Source organism: Pomacea canaliculata, linkage group LG12 (genome assembly GCF_003073045.1).
Source record: "Pomacea canaliculata isolate SZHN2017 linkage group LG12, ASM307304v1, whole genome shotgun sequence".
In the NCBI taxonomy this organism is placed as follows: Eukaryota; Metazoa; Mollusca; class Gastropoda; order Architaenioglossa; family Ampullariidae; genus Pomacea; species Pomacea canaliculata.
Window position 1 is genome coordinate 17228155 of NC_037601.1, and position 16745 is coordinate 17244899.

General features: G+C 44.8%; 1 protein-coding gene and 1 long non-coding RNA gene across 3 annotated transcripts in view; one reads left to right on the top strand and one right to left on the bottom strand.

Moving 5' to 3' along the window:
- Nucleotides 1-1700, top strand: part of LOC112576559 — a 114301-nt gene extending 112601 nt beyond the window's left edge. Inside the window, exon 4 of the long non-coding RNA XR_003101867.1 lies at nt 1302-1700. This is a non-coding gene — a long non-coding RNA (uncharacterized LOC112576559). The remainder of the gene's footprint in view (nt 1-1301) is intronic.
- The window catches only part of LOC112576549 (sal-like protein 3), a 64521-nt gene extending 55205 nt beyond the window's left edge, over nt 1-9316 (bottom strand). For both annotated transcript variants that reach the window (XM_025259092.1, XM_025259090.1), the window contains exon 1: nt 7562-9316. The gene's annotated coding sequence lies outside the window, so the exon portion shown is untranslated. The remainder of the gene's footprint in view (nt 1-7561) is intronic.
- Nucleotides 9317-16745: the final 7429 nt, after the last annotated feature.

Sequence of the window (16745 nt, forward strand, 5' to 3'; positions counted from 1 at the left end):
GGCTTTGTGACTATTCACAGAAAAGATTGATACACTTAGCGTTTTAAACGCGGAAAAGTCCAACAGGGTCCCCATCTCCTTTTCGTTCTTCTGTTAGTTTTCCTGTTTTTTCCCCCTGTATTTATGCACTACGTGCCATGTGCTGCATTATTTCCCTTGTCATTTGTTTCTCCTTCGCCAGACAAAAAGAGTCCGCGGCTAAAGACCAGCGGCGCATATAGACTTTGCTGCAAGTCTCTCAAAAAGTCATCATCGAATGAGAACACGGTTTTCTGTTCAACCAGCAACCACTCTTCCTCTCCATCTCCCCCCTACCATCCAAAACCGCAATCGCTTCAGTTAACGGCTGACAGAAGGCTTCAGAACCTACAGCGTAACCCCCCTCGAGCACACACACCCCCATCCCTTTCCATCTACGTGAACCTCCCCTCTTCCTTTCCTCACACCTTTAAAATATTTTTTCGTTTCGTTTGACTTTAGCTAGACCGAGTTTGTCGCTGAAGAAGCCGGTTGCTGGTGGGCTCAGCCACAAGTGATGACAACAGCCCAGTTGTTAAAGATCGTCCAACTTCTATTTTAAGTGAAGCAGGCAAATTCTGTTGTCTCCTTGTCCGAACCTACGATATCATGTGCCTGCTGATTTTTTCCGTGATTTTTTTCTGATGTTTGACACTGTGCCGCCATCGCCAAGTTGTTGATATGTAACTCGGAGACCTCTCAGTCAGTACTTTTTTCTTAAAGGTATTTTTAAACATCAGTCCACGTGACTACAGACAGCAACACTGACGTAGCAGAATCGCAAGCCCACTTAAAGATTTTTCTAAAACTGAAATCCAAACATGACTACTGCCAATCGACAAGCTGAAAACTTGCTGAATTGGTACACCAGTCTAAGAGAGAAAGAGGTGGGGAGGGGTACGAGAAATAGATAACATTTTCATGACAACAATGTTATTTATTACAGCAACGGTGTGAGAACTTGCCAGTGTGTGGCTTTATTTAGTGTGGCGGGATAAATTAATTTTGAAAAATAAACAAAACTGTGTACAGCACATAGCATACGTCAAAGCCTGTCTCTACACGCATATCCATGGTTGCCGACACACTTGCAACCTCAAATGCTCATACAAAGCAACAAGAGGTGGGAGAAGGGAGACAACTAAAAGGTCACATGAACAGGTCTTGCTACCATCGTCTGTCTCTTTGAAAGGCCTAGGCGTGTCCTGGTAACGTGATACCCAGTAGTCAGACCGCTGGTATTGCTCGGTGCTCTTTAATTACAGCCACCTTTTAATTTGCAGGTGAACCTAATGGTAGATGCGAAACAAGATCATTATGCGAAAACCGACGAACGGCTAACCTTCACCCACTCTCCCACCATCATCACTCAAGACCGCGGTTCTTTCACACTTTTTCCCGACAACACTTCGTCCGCATCTCGATGCAGGTTCACGTCTTCCCGTCTTCAAACCCACTGCTAAACCGCTGTGGTCAAACAGGAAGACATTGTGCGCGCGTGTGTGGTCCAGGGTCTGCAGACAAGGTAAGAAGGCTAACAGAGTGATTATGTGTGTGTTTCTCGAGCATGCGCATAAATTATCAGCACCTGGCAACAGAACTACAAAGACAAAAAGCAGAAAAACAGTCCAATGTATTTAAAGAAACACCCCAATAAAATTATGTAGATATGTCCTAGACCTCGGCTGGTAGTCTGCCTTTTTGAAGTATTCTGCTCTAAATATCATTGTAGTACACCTTCTCTGTCCTTATCATAAATCAATCAAAATCAAAGAACAAAAATAAATTTATATGACGATTGGTGAGCCCTTTCGAGCGTCTTACCCTTATCAGTTATGATTTGCACCTGCACTATATTCATAACCGGAAAAGGCTGACATTGCAACGCATCTGTAAACAGCGACTTGACAGAGGAAGTGAAATATGAGTGGCGATGATGACGTAAGTGAAATATGATGATAGGTGATGACGTCAGCGAGCGAAGTTCGTTGCCAAGCAAGAGAAATAACAGACCAAACAAACGAATACATCTAAAATTATCTGCCTCGACCAAGTCATCATCACAGCGAACATGTGCCGGGTGACACAAACGGGTACGCACGCACATGCGCGCCGACAAACAGGCTGAAAGGGAAAATACGACTGAGTGGCCAAAACGGATCGATTGTTTTTCTTTTATGTTTTTATTTTGTTGATAAATTGGACAAAATGAAACAAATGATTTCTCTGCGAGGAGTGATGTTGTAACAACAGACCATTTGCTGTCTGTGGGTTTGCCTCTGTGTGTGTGTGTGCATGCCCGCGCGCACAGTTAGTGGGTAGGCCACCAGCCAGCCAGACATTTGAACCAAAAATAAAAAGAATAATTCTATCTGAATGCCCGCTGGGCTCGTGGGGAAGGTCGTAATGAGGTCGCTTATTGGGGTGCCTTGAACCACTCGGACAGCAAGAGACAGCGACAAGGTAAAGGGGCCTGTCTCCCCTAGCACACACGCAAACAAGACCCTTATATTACCAGTCCCTCTCTCTCCTCCCTCCCTTGCAATCAAGAATCTATCCATCCGACAGTCAGCACACACCTTCCCTCACACACCCCTCCCCGTCAGGCCTGCTGTGGCGTGATGTCTGGCATCAGTAAGCATCTCCTGCCTCTGGTCGCCAACACCCATGAAGACGGGGGGTGGCCACAGTTCCAGTCCTTGACTATCCTGGTACCAGTTGCAGAATAATCTTTCCACAGAATTTAACTCTAGTTTACAACTATATCACATCGTGCAAACAAAATTCTAGGATATCCGTAGACTTCCAGAACACAGAAGAGTCGATTCGGTCGTCTGCAAACTCCTCCCCCTCTTCTCGAGAAATAAGAGGGTTCACAACAACTAGATCAGTGTTCAAAACTGCAAGTGAGTGCTGTTTTGAAAGTAAGATTTATAAGATTTGTAATTCACTGTCCCTGACTGCTTTCATACGAGGCACACACAAGTCGTGGGCGTGTTAACCTGTCTGTATAGCAATGGAGCATTTTTATACCCTGACACAATCTGATAAAGACAACAACAAAGTTAACCTGGTTAGACAACAACAAAGTTAACCTGGTTACAAAGCAACTTTCAAAGCCGGCTTCCATTAACAGACAAAATTCTCGCAGTCTTAATCAACACAAATCCTGACTAAAGGAGGAAATTCTTCAGGGTCAGGAAAAAGAAAAAAAGAAACAAGAGAATTTACCAGCACGGAAACTCATCCTAAGTTATTACTCAGTATCAGGCAACACTCTAATATTAGATTTCTACCCTGACTTCCGGTAAGCTCAATGGTCTTATCGTATTTATTTAGCCGGCATCAGTAATGCCGCAAATGCACAATAAACTTGTGAGAGAAGGAGAGGAAAGAGGAATAAGTTGTTTTTTTTTCTTTTTGGTTGTTGTTGTTTTTAGAGAAACCCTTGCAGCAAAATCTTGATGTGGCCTGGGCGCAGATTTTTAACCCCAGCCCCGGCCAAATCACCCAGTCGTGGTTAGGTGCAGGTGAGGCTGCTCGTGTTGAACAGATTTATCGACCGTTAAGATACGGCGCCAGCGTTTTGTAACCAAAACCTCTGGAGACGCGTTTCACTGGCGGTCTAGAGAATACTTCAAGCACGCCTAATATTTTACTCTTGTTGTATTTAAAAAAAAAAGGTTTCTAAACGTTCTTTTCAAATATTTTTAATCCTCATACACGCTACGAGTAAACCTTTTTTTACCCTGGAACACTGGATATGGTTCATTCTCACTTGGTGAACATTACAGATAGGATTGACATGGAAATTAGCGAGGGTGTGTGTCTGTGTGTGCACGCGCGCGATCGCACAAATTTTTATAAAACATAAAATTCTTTAGTGTCGAAGTGCGGTGCATAAAATGTGAAAACTATCGGAGGAGTTTATCAAGGGGGTACTTAATTTGTGAAATATTAACCAGATAGAAAAATAAAATCTGACATTTATTGGAATCTGGGAGTATAATCCTCATCAATCTAACTTTCACAAATGATGTTAGCTAAAAACAATGCTTTTTTAATTATAAACCGATTTGATATGGAAGCATTCTATTACATTTTTAAAATTAATATTTGCTCAAAAAATCTTAGATGTCAGCAGTATCAAGAAAGAGTGTGTGCATCATGACACTACAAGCTGTACTTACAAGTATGTTGTAATTATTTTATCTCTTGCTGAGACCTGGTATGCAGCCATGTTTTCACTGTCTTGTATGTGCTCAAGCTCGGGTTATAAATAATAAATCCTTTTCTTCTAATGGATGCCCACCCCACACACAGAGACAGAAAGTCAAACATTACAAAGCAAAGCAAGGTCACAGTTCAAGCTATCGCTTGTTCTAAAAAGGCTACCGTGAGTAGTGATCCTACACCAGGTGTAAAGCTGAAACACCTACATATCTACTCACATACCTAGACTTTGAACTGTCTCTAAACAATATCTACAGCTGCAGCACGCATAATGGCAGAAGCAGTGTTGTATTTTGTTTCTAATCTGACTTTTCATATACAAAAATGTCCTGATGGGGCATGTGGATTTGTGGGTGACTAGGGTTGCAGGCAAAATTGTGTGCACATTAAAAAAAATCCAGTCATTGATTCTTTCTGTCTCCCCCGCCCCCATACATGAATCCAACAAAGTGATGTAACCTGCTGACTGCGGTCATTATTTTGTTTGTTTTGTTTTTATTTAAACCTTGTCATCAGTTGCACCAGTGGCTGCAAGATGTTTACAAATAACCGTCTCCCAGACGCTTCTGCTGTGGCATGAAATGGCTCTAACATTGCAATTAGAATTTAAAAACATAATTCCAAACGTCACTTGTGTTCTTGTTGAATCAACTTGATTTGTTAATACAGTACACATTGAATTTGCCTTGGTAATGTCACCAAAACAATAGTGGCCAAGATTATTGTTCAGCCTGAGGCCAGAAACAATGAAATTACACTTCCCAAGTCAAATGCTGCGATTTTTACAAATCAGAATTTTTTATTTTATTTTGGAAGGCATGAGGGGATGAGTAATAATAATAACAACTTCATTTCATTGTCATTAGACTTTGAAGAATCAAGCCGGGAGGGACCAGACAGCCTCTGCCAGCAAAAGTCAAAAAGAAATATACACTGTTATTAGTACTTGCTGCGGCTGAAAAAAAGTGGGTGTGATGAGGGCCGAGTGTCGAGTGTTTGTGTGCCACAAAGGTCGGTCGCGCCGACACTGGCAGACTACCCCTAAGTTTGTTAGCGCGTTAAAAGCTGCAGCACAAAGCCTCGCCGTCTCTGCCTCCAGGGAGGCTCACGCTACAAACTGATTAAGTCCTCCCTTTTCACAAGTCAGTACCCGAGGGCTGCGCTGACCCTTTTGAAAAGTCCCTGACCGGAACGACCGGAAGACGACTTGTTACACAATGCCTAACAAACACGGTTCGCTGCACTCCCCGTGGTCCCCCAACCCTCGTCCAAGCAACCCTCCTTCCCCTCTTATAACCGAGAAAACGTGTTTGACAAGTAATAATTCTAGAGCAAAGAAAATTAAGGGAGAAATGTGTGATTCCCCCTCCCCACCCACAGGTTGAAGTCACGGTGGCGGCACGCCTGGTATGCATTTCAAGGTCGGGTAACTTTTGTGCCCTGAGGGGTGATTACGCCGAAAATTGTCGTGCTACCCGATAACACAGCGACCACCTGCAAGCTAGTTCAACCCGCCGGCGCCTGGGTGGGTGATTCTATTGATGGGTGTCAATTGTGCGATAATAGTTGGCAAGTCTTATCAAAAGTAGGTCTGGGTCTCCATGGTGACTCTCTTGCTTCTCACTCTCCTCTCCGCGTGCGTGTGTGTATGTGAAAATTATCTCGAATACGTAAGAATCCTGACAGTTATCCGCTATTGTTGTACTTTCCCAGCTTAGCAATCAGGCAACTAATTACCATGAAACATTGAAGAGGAACGTAACTGTTACGGAGGTAGATAATTATGTAACAGATAATTTTAATCACCATCATGCAATCTCGTGTGACTGACACTTCTGACTGTTACCCAACACAGGGTTGGAAATTCCACGTGGAAATATTTTCCTAGTGTTACTGCACAATGTACATCTCACAAAAAGTAGACTAAGGGTAAAATGTGATGTCTGTTTTTAACCATCTTTGGTCCACAGCAGTAATTAACTCATGCGCCAAGCTGCATGAAGGCATTACAATTAGAAGATGTTTTATTCAAACGAAGGACGACCATTTGCGCCATTTTCAGTGCCGTGTGCCACAGTTCACCTGCTAATTCACCCCCATGTGTTCCCCACCCACCCATTGCTCACCATGAGAAGCAAGTGTATTTAGAATGTTGTTTCACATCCAAAATTTACTTAAAAGAATAAGACCATGAATGACTGCGGTGGTTTTCTTTCAGTAACTGAATGACAGCCAAACATTATCAATCTGGTTTTGAAATCGGCTACAGGTCAAACTCATTTCAATACTTGATCAAACCTTCCTACATTTGTAAACCTGCTGATTAGCTACAACCCTCTCCCCCAGTTGACCATGACACAAAATGTTTCTTTGTCTTTTGTAACTTCCGAATGCGAAATCGGGTTTTAAGAATTAAATAATTCCATTATGGATGAGCCTTTGTAGAAACACTCTCTTAAATTGACACTTATTAATGATCACTTTTCCAGTTGAGAACATATTTGGCTGCCGTTTTCATCAATACATTTGGAGATGACCAAGACAGTACTGAGAGCGTATTTATTGAGTATTTATTGCCTAAATTAAATAAAAATGTTCTTTTTAAACAAAATTAGACTAATGGAATTTATTTAAAAACTACTAAGGACTTGATCATTTCTTGAATGAAAATTAAAAATTTCTAAACATCCATTATCGTTATAGTAAAGTTCTAAAGCCGGCGATACCAGTTTTAATTGTAGCTACTTTATATATCTAGCTAGCTATTGCGAGCTGCATTAATAATCGACTAGTCTCTAGTTTACATGATACATAATATTTCAGACTGCGGCTGTCACACAATCTGGATACATCGCTTAAATTTAATTTGCTTGAAGACCCTCTGCAGCTGGTGTTTGTGTGTATGACTTGCCACACTATATGTAACTTGTTCGTCTCCCTGAAATCTTGCCGAACGAACGTACAACTAATCGAACAAGTAAACAATTCCCTATATTGTGATCAGGTAAAATCATACCCTGCCCTCTGTCCTCCCACTCTAACACGTGCAGTCAAGCCAAAACAATACCTACGGTTGTATACTATACTAAAGTAGTGGAAAGCCACTCTAACGAAAAGTACAGGTATGTGTGTAAAATCAAGGCGAGAAAAATACAGCAAAAAGTAATCAAAGCTAAAAAGTTCTCGCTAAAAAAAAAAAATAATAATAAAAGGAAAAAAGAAAGAGTAAATTAAAGGTAATAAAAGTATACACAAACAGAAAACAGAAGCAGAAAGAGAAAAATTGTTTTTAAAAAAAATGTGGACTTACCGCTGTCAGGTAGGAGTCCCGTATCACCATCGTTTTCCAAGTGACGGGGATGCGACTGTTTTCGCCGCGACATTGCGCTGAACTCTGGCCCCCTCGAGTGACAGGAGCCGAGGGCTAGCAATATTGTGGTGATTATAGACGCCCAGGCCTCGTGCGCATGTCTAAATTATGAATATCAATTATGCGCCCAGGAGATTATCATAATCAAATTGTTACAAGGCTTTTGATTGGCCGGCCGGCACACACGGACACACAGACTACACAAATGCGAGTGGCGCGCGCACGAGAGAGATGGCGACGAAGAGTAAAGCGCTGGCCCTGTAAGTCCTTTCTCTCTCTCGTGGTGTTGTCCTGTCAGTGAAACAGCGCGCGGGCAAGTGATGATCGCGAGCGGACGCTGGCCGGCCAGTAATGTATTCCCATCCAAATAAAAACATATTTCAGCCATTCACCGTCTACATCGGGGCGGTCGTGCTTGACTGAGCCCCCTTTTGCGCGTCGGCAAATAGTCCACCCCTCCCTCGCGCGCGGGCGACCTCTTTACGTAAGGCAGACACTCGCTGGCCGGGCTGGCCGGACAACGTACAGGGGTGGGGGGAGGAGGAGAAGGGGAAGGGTGTGCGTGTTTTGCGCGCGTGCGGCCAACAGCTGACTCGGGACCGCACTGGGTGTGCGCGCGGGGTGAGTATTTAGAGGGACGAGAGTTGAGGGGGGGGGGTAGCAAGTGTATGGGGATGAGGGAGAACTGAAGACCTGGAGGTTAGGGGTGGATGCCTTGCATGCTGGGTAGCTATGGAAGTTCCGGCAAACTTGTAGCGATGCTGCTGCGCCACAACACTGGAATCTCGGGTCTCGTCTCCATGTCCATCGCCTGACCGTTGAGGTGTGGTGGCACACTTGACTCGCCGGTCGTTCTGCAGGCAGGGTCCCCTGAACGAAACGTCAGTTCTTGCTTCTTCGTCCAGCCCTTCACCATTCCCTCAAGAATACACACAAGTCACCAACGAAGCAACCCACCGACCGACCGACACAAGACTCGGGCACACAAGTCGTCTGGCGTTTTTCCTGGCAGTCTGCGACGCAAAGCAAGTATGGTTTGAAAGCTTGGCTCACTCTCTTGTCTCTCACCCCCCTGCTCTGAAACAGTCCCCACCGTCTGTAGTAAATCCTGAAGATGGTTTAAATCCCGGTCCTCGGCGACTTCCTTCACTTTTCGTCGATCCGTCTACCACGGCTAAGTGAGGGGAAAGGGGTGAACTCCGCCTCCCCTATTACCCCCTCCTTCCAACTCCGAGCGTCGCTCACACAACAATCGCTCAGCCTCCGAGCAGAAAGGGGTGTGGGGTGGCAGGGAGGGGTGGGTGCGTGTGGGAGGTTTGGGGGAGGGTGAAAACAAGGTGAAGAGCCAGGGAAAGTGAGTTGAGCGCTGACTATGACACGGCGAGTCGCAGACGAGCTCTCGGCGCGAGAGATTGAGCCAGAGAGAGCGCGGGGGCATCTACACGCGCACACACACTGGCTGAGCACCTTGGCCGCCTCACGGCGTGCGGCACCGAGCTGGAGGCCAGGAGGCAGAGCGATCCAGTCCCCGTGTGCGCTGGCTAAGCCCCTCCCTCCCAAGCCAAGCCAAGAGCCCCGCGTGTCAAACCATGTGGAATGCTGCTTGTCAAAATTACACACCGATTTATGATCCTCCCGGCCTGCCAAACCGGCCCATTCACCAACACCTTTCCCCTCCTCCTCCTCCCTCCCGTCTTCCTCCTCAACCGCGCGCTTGTCTGTCACATCACTTAGTGGGTAAACCCAGTGTATTGTTCTACAAACAATCAAGGAAGAAAGTTGGTAGGGGGAGAGGGGGGTGGACAAGACGAAGAAATAAATGAAAGTAAATTTCTTCCAACGCAAAGATCCATGTACTCGGGGTCCGGGGTTGGGCGGGTGGGATCTCTTTTGTGCTTTCTAGTTGAAACGTGTTCACACCACGATAAGGTGGAGGTGACTGCGCTGGGTCTAAGTAGGGCTACATCTCCAAAGCCGATTGTTTTCTCAGTGGAACTGGCGACTACAGAGAGGGCTTAGGGCTTCCCGGTGGCTCACTCCCACTTCTCCGTGCTTGGTTACAGTGTTTCGCCAGTAACTCCTTTCGCGAGTAGCGCCGCTCCCGTTGTTACTAAACTTTGTCCAAGAAAGAAGCGGGGGTCAGTATTTCACACCCATCGCGTTTCTGTCCACCCACCATGTCTTACTTTTTATTCAACACCGTTTTGTCACCTGCAAACATGACAGGACTGCTAGGGCGAAAGGTCTCCCAACTTAAAAAAAAAGAATCATTTGCCTTTTTTCCTACAGCCAGTTTAATTTTTATTCTAAAGTTCATTATGGTCGCTCAAGTTTTTTTCGGTATTATTGTATTTAAAAACTTTTACAGACTTTACAAACATTTATTCTCGTCTTGTTCGTTTAATTCGGAACAACGTGGTTAGAGCACTGACGTCCAAACCCAGAGCACGCTGGTTCAATGCTCGGGTAACGCAGCGAGTCCGTCCGAGTGGATCCAGCTGACGTAACTGGGTGCCTGACTCCATGGAGAATTGAGGGTGGCAATCGAGAAGATCGGCCCCACCCTGGTAATAAGGTGACCCCGAGAAAAGCATTATCTTGTTCCCCAACGACCTCAAAAAAAGAACATTTAAGGGACGACCTTTACCTTTACATCCTAGAAAATGTCTATAACGATATCAAGACTTTTCGCACCAACATTCTTAAATTTACGATGACATATACGTATGTCGGCCAACAACATTGTTCCGGAAGAAAAAAAAATAAAAGAAGGGTGTCTTCTTAATAAATGGATCAATCACAGACCCTGAACATCACCGAAGCGTACGGTCTCTGTTCGCTGAAGACAATGTCTCTAAGTTACTCCTTTGGTCCAAGAACATTGCTTTGGCTTCACGCGATACCAAGAAACTATTCTTTGTTGTTGTTGTTGTTTAGATGTACATCTGAACATAGTGCAGATGCTAGTTATACACACTCAGTTATCGTCTTTGAATTGCCTCAAACCTGGAAGCACCGTATTAGACCAATCGCAGGATACGAATCAGTGCAATGAGTACGATGGGTGGCCAGATGGCAGGATAAGATAACTGCGAGGTCTCAAAAGCATTGGACGTACTCTTAGATTGACTCAGTCGCGACACATTGTTCTTTTCATGTATTAATAATTTTTCTTTTTAATTTTAAAAGAACTTTTGCCGGTGATGCATCAGCATCGGTAAATCCAACACACGAATCATTGCTGTTGAGTGTTGAGAATGAACGCTAGTCACTAGTGATGGAACCATGCATATGTCAACTGACAGACTGTCGCATTTCTATATGAATCGCGAAAATTTTGAGTCTCTAATAATTTTAAGTAAAGGCTTGAATTAAAGGAAGCTTCCTTCCACTTGTGCCACCTCCTGCAGTCTCTCTCATCTTCACCGCCTCCAGCCGTGTCGTGTTGTTGTGTTCTGTATTTGCTCGTTGAGCCGCTTGCATCAACACACAACCCAGGACTTTGGCCAGCAGGGGCAACAGGAGTTGATGGAGAGAGAGAGAAAGAGGTGGGTGGGGTGGAAGGTGAGTGCAGGCACAGGTGAGCAAAAAGAGGGAAAAACCAGCGGTGGCGGGGAGCGAAAAAGGACAGGTAAGCCGTCTGCTTGTACACCAATCGCAGCACATGGCGTCCCGCAACTTTACCCTCCCTTCATGGCAGGCTTCCCTACACTCTGCTCACAGCCCTGTCTTGTGTGTGTGCGCGCGCGTGTGCTTGCCTGCACGCATCCCTGCTTCGTGCCACAGTGAACGCATGTTTGGAACCGCGGTAGCGCAGCTGACATGACAGCAATGTTTGTGCTCGAAGGAGGTTTTTGGGTGAGGAGGTGTGTACAGGAGTGTTTGTGTGTGTGTAGGGAGGGGAGGTGGTGGAGAAGGGTGAAATCGTCGTCGCTAGGCAGGCGTCCTCTCGTTATGTCGAATTGCGACGAGAGGTCAATTTGTGTCGAGGTCATATACTTGCCTTTGTCAGCGTGCTGCTCAAGCTGGCACCACGACTTCACTCGTTGTTTTGTGTCTTTCTGCTCTCAGGGTGTGTCGTTTGTATTGACAGCCCTGAGCAGCTCAGCAGGTGATTTTTTCTTCCTCCTGAAACATACGAGAGCAAGAATGAAGGGAGGGAAAAAAAAGGAAAGAAAAGAAGAAAAAAAATTAAAAAGAATAACGAATGTAATAAAAACAGAGAAGAAAGGAAAAAAACATTTCTGTTTCCATGTTTCAATCGAACCTATGAACATTTCCCACGCCTTCTCAGCAACTAAGTTATATGCCCAGCCGCGCATTCATGCGTGAAGGAGCAGTGGTTGTGTGTCAGGTAGGGTTAATCATCCTCGGCGGCACGTGGTAATCTTTTGTCTCACCAGAGGGCGCCCTGCACTTGCCGTCGGTGTAGGGTGGGAGGGGATTTGGGATAGGGTCATTTGGTGTGTTCATTTTCGATTCTTGTACCCCATGAATCGTCGGATGCAGAAAAAGTATTGCTTTGTACCCTCTACTCCCCACCCCATCTAGCCTAACCTCGTTGGGGATGTAGCCAAGCAGTAAATGAAATGAGAGAGAGAATTTGATAGTGTGTCAGAAAGTTGTCATGTCAGTATAGGTCAGCATATCCTGAAGGACCTCGGCCTTGATGTTGTTCCCCGGATGTAAAACGATCGTTTAGGTCAACACAAACTTCTACAAGACACGCGCCCTCGTACAATCAGCTGCAAAACAATGTTATTTCGGCTGTTGAAACCACAAAAACAACGACAAAAGAAATAATTAAAAAATAAATATGTTCTCCATTTTGTTCCCAGTTTTTGTACACCAAATCTGAGTATCAGTGTCTGTGTTAGTAAAAGACAAATCATGTCTGTGGAGGCGTGGGTGGGGTGGATTAGGCTGGATAGGGGGATGAACAGAATTTCACCGCCACCTGGTTTCGAGTGTCTCAACCTGTCTGCATTGGGGCCAGGCTACATTGTTTTGCACATTTGTTGTTGTTGCTGTTGACTTTGTTACGGGAAAATCAAAGCATAAATTTACTGCGCCGGTTACACCTTCTCTCTTTTTTTTTTCTTTCTCGTAGTTTATTCTTTCTCGCTTGCTCGACGATGGCGGTGAAATTTCATTGCTACCCAACTTTTCGTTGTCGTTCTTGCATCGGACCAGGCTGTAAATAAGACGACCGTTTTGATTCTAGTGTAAATAAGATGACCATCTGCAATATACAGATGATCAAATGTAAATTAGATGCAGTGTGTAAATTACATGATGATTCATAAATAAGCGTAAATAAGATTATCGCATATAAATAAAATGACGATATGTGATGGCAAGTAAATATGACCGTAAGTATGCCAAAAGATGATCGTTTGTTTATAAGGCGACGGTGTGTAAAATAAGATGACATCCTGTAAATAAAGTGGCGGTATGTAACTAAGACGATTGCCTGTAAACAAGATGACCACGTGTGCAAATGACAAAAACACATGTCAAAAGACGATCAGCTGTAAATAAAATGACCATATGTAAATAAGACGACCAGATGTTAATAAGATAGCCACAAGAGAGACGTGGCGGAAACGAACAACATGCAGGACTTTTTCCCAACAGCAGGCAGTTGTCAATGGATGACAGCGGCTTTTTCCATCCTCACCTCATTCGTTCTCTTCCCGCGGTCTGATATTGGCGTGTCCATGCCAGATGTCTGGAAACGACAGTTAGTTATCAACGCTACGTGACGACGTAGTCAGCTGCTCGATCAGACAGCATGTGAGCGCATAGGACTGTGGGAAGGGGGAGGGAGAGAGAGAAAGGGAGAGAGAGCGCGACGGTCATGTGACATGGAGGGAGAGCGAAAGAGAAAGGCGTAAATTATGTCCGGAGCTATGTCGGACAATAGCCGATTGTTATTGTTATGAGCGACGCATGTGGATAGTGGGGCGACAGGCAATCAGAGCTCATTCATATCCGCGGCAGATGACGCTCCTGTGTGGCCGGTCACTGCCTGCTGCCCTCCGCTCATGTCCTTTCACCTTCCTCCACCCTCCACTAACCCCTTCCTCCTCCTCCACCACCGCCATCGCCCACCATGAGACTGATAACTACTGACAGGTAGACTGTCTTGACAGGAGGGCCGCATTGCTAAACGACCGTGATATGGTGGTGGTGGGGAGGTGGGCTTCGAGAATTAGGGGGAACTGGACTGCAGGTAACGAACTTGGGCACTAAGAGACGGAAAGTGATGACCAGTTAGGTTAAGTAAAACACAATTATGACTTTGGGGAAATGTCCGCTCGGTATTTTCACTTCGTCCTGTCTATTCATGTCTACATTGACCATACTAATCGGAAGACATATTTGATTGTCTCTCTGTTCGCTAACTACCTTCTCTGACCAGTTGTGACTGCTAACCAGTGAGATTGAAGATTGTAACAGGTAGTCAGTGAACAGAAAATCTCTGAAATCTGGTAAAAGACAGACTAAAGCTCAAACGTCTGAGCAATCCTAAAATTTGCAAGACTCTTCATCCTGGAACTGAGACACAACGATGTTTTCGTGTAACCAGATTCACCAGTAGCGTTCATATTGCCATTAAAATATCTCAATTTATTACGTTTTATTTTAATGGTGCGCACATAGTTTTAATTTTCAGGTATCGTTTGCCATATTTTTCAATAATAATCTTTATATTTACCACAAAAAAAAACATGGTTCTGAGTGAGTTGTTGGCGTACTGCTGTAGGTCGGGATCCTTCAAGAAAGCAAACAAACACAGATGGGTAAACTCTCCACTGTTACTTTTAACGAGCAAAGGGTCGCAGAACTGTTTCCTAAATCAAACAGGCCGAGCTGAATGTCAGTGTTCACTGCAAACGAGGTCACCCCATCCCGCACAGCTCATCAGACGACTTACAAGGGAGCCGGCCGGACAGTTCTAACAGCTTTGGTGTCTACACCTTCACATGGACATCTCTTGATGAAGCAGACTGTTTTGAGGGCTCGTCTATGAGGGCTTTCAGTATCCATATCCCTCCCACTGCCCCCCTTTCCCCTCCTGGCCGTTGCTGGTGGTCCTCAAACTGTACTTGTGTCTGCTGTTGGCACGATTACAGACTGGCAAAAGTCGCCTTTATTTCCTGAGGCCAAATTTGCTCAGAGGGTGACCCGATGTGGGCCGGACCAGGACCGGGCCGAAATAAGTCAATTTTGATGGGTCATGATGGGCAAATATTTGGTGCGGGTTGGATGACACTTGGCCAGGGGTGGTTTATGAAATTGACAGAAGCCAGCGCGCGTGCTCTGCGCGTGTCCGCGGCAGAGAGGATGGATGGAGCGCAAAAGACGAACGAGAAGAATGGCGGACGCCTTGCATTCACTTTCTTGAGTGGCCGGTGCTTGCCCGAGTCAAATGATTAGAACATTGGCGTGAGTGGTGATTATTTGAGGAAAAAATATCATCTATATGACTTGCATAAGAATCGCTCTCGAAGACTTTCCTTTATTATTGATAACTATCCAATTTAAACTACTTTCCAGGCATTAAAAATTAAAAGAAATCCAACAATATATATATATTTAGTCTTCTTCCAAGACATTTTATTCACAGAATTTAGTACATTTAGTATACATCTCAATACTTTTAATAGACCGCGCAGGCTTGTTCAATGCAAGGGCAGGGTTCGTGCAAAGAAGTACAAAATATAAAGAAAAAAAAAAAGGTGAACAGAAAGAATAGAGGATGGAGAAGATGTTGACAGAGATGACTCTCCTTCTCTTGTTTTAGTCTTGGGCTCTCAACAGTGACATGAGAGACTAACGAAAGAAGTCTGGGATTTAGTTGGAGCTGGTCTGACTGAGCCTTTTCTTCTGGACATAAGAGTTGCTGTTGTCATTGCGACATCAAGGAGCGATCAACGCGTTACCCGATACTTTCATTGGCAAGCAAAAACGTTTGATTAGTTTTCATCGTTTCCATTGTCTCCTTTTTCTTCAAGTTTCCTCATGACCATCAATACAACTTGCATCCGCTAAATATCTTTCCACCCTGGATTGTGGAAATCATGTCTTGGGTCTTAATTTTTGATTTTCAGACCATGAACATTGCGAAAGGATGAATGTAAGGTGCGCAACCTACAAGAAAAAGATTCGTTAGCCAAAGGAGTGAAACCGGGCGACTCGGCCCGGCCACATTTTCTACCTGTACACGTTACTCCAACGAAACGTCACTTTCAAAGACGTTACACTACGGTATGTCACTCGCCGACGACTATGTACCTGGCAACTTGTTAACTTTTCAAAACTAGGTCGCTCCAAAGAGTATTGTAAAAAGTGTTTCTAACTATGGCTTCCAAACTACTTAACATACGAATGTTTTCTGAAGGGTGTCAGCTTTATACCTGAGTTTGAAAAGAATGAAATCCTACCAGAGAGCTCATTAAAACCGTTCTGTAGCGCTGTCCCGTCTGCGACCCCGGCGCTAAATTTATGGTCTCGGAGCGACAGAACATTGGCACGTGCTATGAACGAGGAAGATTAAGCATGCTACACGTTTTTGATAAAACAAAATGAGAAACTGAAAAGCTGCCTGCAGCTGTTTGGGGGCTCCCACTCTCGCTGGTGTTTCCTGCTAAAAGGCGTGAGGAGCCCCTACATGCGGTTAATAACTGTCAACTTTCATGCTTAATCATGGGTGAAATAAAGGGTACAGGAATGTGGACTGCCTTCTCTCTCGGGGAAGTGACCCAAAGGGTAAGAATTGTAGCCCGGATCTAAGGTGTTCAGCTTATTTATTTTACTTTCGTGGTCCTTCTATCTGTTAGCAGTCATCATTGTCTGTCTAGTCTACCGGTCGCATCGTCTTTATTCTTTCATTCTTCCTTGATGAGTCTGCCACCCTTTATACCTGTTTCGACATCTGTTTAGACGCCTTCATGTCTGCTTGTTTCACACCAGCCCTCCCACACGTGGGTCATTTGCTGTGATGAGCTATGTACTCTCCACCTACCGTTGGTAGGTTCGTCTCCAGTGATATACCTGCAAGAAGTGAAAATCGAAGGGGTGAGGAAAGTTAGAGGGATCAGAGGTGAAAAAGGAGGAC